Source organism: Octopus bimaculoides, chromosome 18 (assembly GCF_046866305.1).
Source record: "Octopus bimaculoides isolate indiv1 chromosome 18, ASM4686630v1, whole genome shotgun sequence".
Classification (NCBI taxonomy): domain Eukaryota; kingdom Metazoa; phylum Mollusca; class Cephalopoda; order Octopoda; family Octopodidae; genus Octopus; species Octopus bimaculoides.
The window spans coordinates 44088448-44093775 of record NC_142945.1 but is presented as its reverse complement, the minus strand read 5'-3'; the positions used below and the strand labels follow the sequence as shown (position 1 = coordinate 44093775).

Here is a 5328-nt window from a genome sequence, read left to right as displayed (position 1 = left end):
AGTTTGCTCATCACAAATTTACATGGGTTTACAGCATGTTAGCATTTCACCACATTGTGGTCACTTTTCATCCTCTTTGCAAACTTTGGCTTCCTGAAATAATCATTCCTCACAGCCTCTAATATTTTCCTTCATCTTCTTTTCGTCCATCCATTAAGATCACAGACGTTTTTCACCCAGCTCTTACCCTTCATACTTGTCATATGCATGTACTACTAAATGAAGTCTCTTCCTTTTCTCCCCCAACAACTGAATCTTTTAATGGCCGTTTTCTTTTCCTTCCAGCTCACCTGTGTTCTATTATTCTTGCATGCTGTCATTTCTAATCTGTGTGAAAGCTGGAAAGCTTCATGCCTACTTTCTTTCTGGCCTGGCCTTCATACATATTTCACATATCGTGCTTAATATGCCTTGCAACATTTCGTGTGTGTGTGTGTGTGTGTAGTGGGACTGACTGTGTGGTAAGAAATTTGTTTCACAACCATATAGTTCTGGGTTCAGTCCCACTGTATATCACCCTGAGCAAGCATCTTCTACTATAGCCCAGGGCTGTCCAAAGCCTTGTGAGTGGATTTGATTGACAAAAACTGGAAGAAACCCATCAAAACAAAGTGGTAAGGATAGTACTCAAATACCAAAGACAGAGTACACAGAACTCAGAATTTCATGTTCTTGTTCAATGAATGAGAATGTGAAACTCTGAGGAGGTGAACGATAAACAAATAACAACCGATGTATTGTGAACCAGAAACAACATCTGTTATTTGTTTATATGTAATTTTTCAGCTTTAATAGAAAGTATATAGATATTCAAGTGTGTATTAGGGTGTCTCAGTGGAGGTACAATGGCCCAGTGGTTAGGGCAGCAGACTCGCAGTTGTAGAATCAGGGTTTCAATTCTCAGACCGGCCTTTGTGAGTGTTTACTCAGCGAAAACACCTAAATGATCCATGAGGCTCTGGAAGGGGCTAGTGGTGAACCCTGCTGTATTCTTTCACCTCAACTTTCTCTCACTCTTTTTTCCTGTTTCTGTTGTCCCAGTAATTCAAAGGGCCAGACTTGTCACACTCTACTGAATCTCCTCGAGAACTACGTTAAGGGTGCATGTGTCTGTGGAGTGCTCAGCCACTTGCACGTTAATCTCATGAGCAAGATGTTCCAGTGATTAGATCAATTGGAACCCTCCCCATCATAGTTGATGGAGTGCCATGCGGTTGTCTCACATCAAATATCGTATTTTAAATGGGTTTCTTATGAGTCACCTACAAATGGATATTTAATGAGTTTCTATGTATATGCTTGTGTTTACTCATAATTCTTTTTTCTTTTTAGACAATACTATTATTCAAAATTACTACCCACAGCTCTTAGGACAATGCTGACCGCTGAACACTACCGAGTGATTTCCTTGTACGAATACAAGTTGGATCACTCTGCCACTGAAGCTCTATAAAACATCGAGTGGGCTTTTGGTAATGCTTCTGTTGACATTAGAACTGTTCAGAGATGGTTCCAAAGATTTCCTTCAGGAAATGAAAGTCTTAGAAATGAACCAAGAGGGAGACCAAAATCAGTTATTCGACATGATGAGTTGAATGCTTTGGTTAAACAAAATCCGTGAAGAGCAGGCTGAAAAATTGGATCATGGCTTCAGACATCTCCTGCAACTGTTTCTTGACACTTGAAGAAAATTGGAAAAGTAAAAAGATGGATAGGTTTGTTCCCCATCAACTTAATGAGATTCAAAGAAACAAAAGCCTTACAGTATGTTCCATGTTGATTTCTCGGTTGGAAAGAGAACCATTTTTGTATCGACTCATTATGTTTGATGAGAAATGGATACTCTTTGATAACAGGAGGAGGACATGACAGTGGTTAGATGCATATGAGTCACCAAAACACTACCTGAAACCACCAATGCACCCTAAAAAGTTAATGGTCACTGTATGGTGATCAACAAAGGGGGATATTCAATGTTCATTTTTGAAACAAGGAAAAACTGTACCAGCAGCATCCTGTTGTCAGGAAATTGATTGTATGCATGAAAAATTAAAAAAGAAGCAGCCCAGATTAGTGAATAGAGATGGCCCAATTTTGCTTCATGATAATGCACGGCCTTACACTTCTCAAGCTACAGTCCACAAGTTGCAAAGCCTAAATTATGAAATTTTGGCACATCCTCCTAATTCTCCTGATACCTCTTCAACTGATTATCAGATAGTTAAGCACTTCGAGCTTGCTATCCGCAATAAAACATTCTTAGATACAAAAGAAGTAATTGAAGCATTCAAACAGTTTATCTGTGTTAAAGCTGACAAATTCTTTGAAGATGGAATATATGCATTGGAAGAACATTGGATGAAGGTCATAAATGAACAAGGATCATATTTTGATCAAATAAATAAAAATTCTAAAACTTCAAAAACAATTTTAATGTTTCCTTTTCAAATGCAACATTTCATGTGAAACAATCTAATATTTTCGGAAATTTTTACTTCAAAATTGGAAAACCTAGCTATCAAGCGAAGGAAGACAACTAGCCTAGCCATAATATTTCTTCAACTAGAACCAGTATTCTTGTGTTTTTAAAAAACATTCTTTGCAGAGAAAGGTTCTCATTTAGAGCAACTGAAGATGTATCTAATTCACACTAGATATGAAACCAATGATTTTTTCTAAAACTGTTACATTACATATACAGATACACACACACACACACAGACACACACATATATATTTGAAAAAAGGAAAAGAATATCTTCACTGGTAGTTCTACCAGTTTAATTACACCAGTAGCAGTGAGGTCATCTAGTAACTTGCAAGACAAAACCCCTTGAACTTGGAGCAGTATTGTTGAAGAACATAAAAAAAAGGGATCTTACATTAGCGGAGGCACATGGCTCGGTGGTCAGAGCACTGGGCTCACAATCATGAAACAAATAAAAGAAAGAATAAAAGAAAGGTACAATTTGAGGAAAATTCGGCTGTTATTTCTAGTAGGTGGAATGACCACTTAGAGATACCTTGAATAAACTGAAGATACATATAGCACAATTATTCTGAGGAACAGAGGTCATTGTAGTGGCAGTGTGAGAAGAAGTGGGAGGATACATACAACTTGTCAGTAAGTAAGCATGCAGTTGTAGCATACTGTTGTTGATGATGATGATGATGATGTTGATGCAGACTGCAATTTATTTTGAATGCAGTCAAGAATTCTTTACTTGTGTAGCAGCTGCACTGTCACAGAGATAATGCACGTATATGTGCAAGAGAGAGATTTGTGAGAGCTGCATTTGGCTGAGAGGATTGAGAAGCAGAGTACCGGCTGAAGTGGTGATGTATATATAAGCCATTGACCTTTAGGTCAGAAACTTTTTCTCTCCTGACCTGTTTCTTCTTTAAACGCTTAAGTAAATTGAAATAATAAACCTTTGCAAGAATCTAAGTACCTCCTGCAGTAGAAATATAGCCACTCACGCATGGTTCACCATATATATAAACACATATACACATGCACATGTTTATAGACACAGAAACATATGCATACACATATTCACATACATTCACATATATTACACACATGCATATACATATTCACATGTATTTATATGCACTTATACATACATATCTGCATGCATATATATATATTCACAAACACTTCACATATGCATATGCATGCACAAATACATACACACACATGATATCATATACTCAGCTTTCACACACACACACACACACACACACACACACACTCACACACACACAGTGAAAGGTAATATATTCTCACATCAAAAACAATGTCATTATTTTCATATCAAACACACACACAAACACACACACAAACAAACCCCCAACACCCACACACACATACACACAAACACACATTCACAAACATACACACAGATACACACATGCACAGACACACACACACACACACACACAAGCTCACACATTTTCTCACACATACATATAGATAAAGGCAAGAAACAGCAGCAGCAGCAGCAGCAGCAGCAGCAACAACAGCAACAACAACAACAACAACAACAACAACAACAACAGCTGCAGCAGCAACAACAACAACAACAACAGCTGCAGCAGCAGCAGCAGCAAATAGATATAACAGACAATCAAATAACACAATGTAGCTATGTCATTATTTTCATTATTAATAATCTAATCCCGTTACGAACTGATGTTAATTAGTGCCAAACTACATGATAAAGTAAACAAGAAGGTAAATAAAAAAAGGGAAAATGAAACAAAAAAAAAAAAACAGCAAAAAATACTATTTAGAAAATAAAATAAAAAATAACAACATTGATAGACTGATATTAACTTTACTTATTTATTTATTTATATATTTATTTATGTTGTTTTCAATATATCAGGGGTTATTAAGGGGGTGAGCTGGTAGAATTGTTAGCATGCCAGGTGAAATGTGTAGTGGCCATTTGTCTGGCTTTGTATTCTGAGTTCAAATTCCGCTGAGGTCGACTTCGCCTTTCATCCTTTCAGGGGTCGATAAATTAAGTACCAGTTTCATACCGGGGTCGATCTAATCGACTGGACCCCCTCCCTCCCAAAATATTTCTGGCCTTGTTCCTCGAGTAGAAAAGAATATATCACGGATTATTAACTGTGGGTGTGAGCTGGCATGAATGTTAGCACACTGGGCAGAATGCTTAGTGGCATTCTGTCTGTCGTAATGTTCTGAGTTCAAATTCCACCTACATTGTATTTGCCCTTCATTTATTCAGAGATTATCAAATAAGAACCACTTGAGCCCTGGGGGTTGATGTAATTGATTCACCCCATCTCCCAAAAATGCTGGCCTTGTCCAAAATTTGCAAACAGAATATCAAAGACAGACTTTGTTTATTTTTAGCTATGTTTGAGCACTGCTTCGTGCTCCAAATATAGGTTCAATTCTCAATCAAGTCATTTTCCTATAATATGGTTCCTAGTTTTTTCCTTTCGCTGTCTATTACATATTCATTACATAACTCAAGAAATAAGAAACAACGACGCTGACTCCTAAAGACTAGCCTTATAGGATAACTAGTATATGTGGTGACATTCCACCACAACTAAGGGTACAGATTACTCTTGGTTGGTGTCAGGGTGCACAGTAAGACCACCGAAAGTGAGGAACTCCTGAACTGTTGTCACAAAATCCTTCTGGATCAGGTCAGTAGGGTGGAAAGGGTCTGCGAGATGTTGTGCAGGGTTTATTGGACTTAAAACTTTTGGTCGGGCAATTGCCAGCAAAGTAACTTTCTGATGCCCTATCAAGTAGAAGTGCACAGTGGCAAGCATGGAAATTGC

The 5328-nt window shown here is 37.7% G+C and overlaps 1 pseudogene across 1 annotated transcript in view; it reads left to right on the top strand.

The window, feature by feature from the left end:
- Positions 1-4286, top strand: part of LOC149132054 (histone-lysine N-methyltransferase SETMAR pseudogene) — a 34265-nt pseudogene extending 29979 nt beyond the window's left edge. Inside the window, exon 2 of the transcript XR_016245020.1 lies at positions 1333-4286. The product of XR_016245020.1 is annotated as a histone-lysine N-methyltransferase SETMAR pseudogene (transcript). The remainder of the gene's footprint in view (positions 1-1332) is intronic.
- Positions 4287-5328: the final 1042 nt, after the last annotated feature.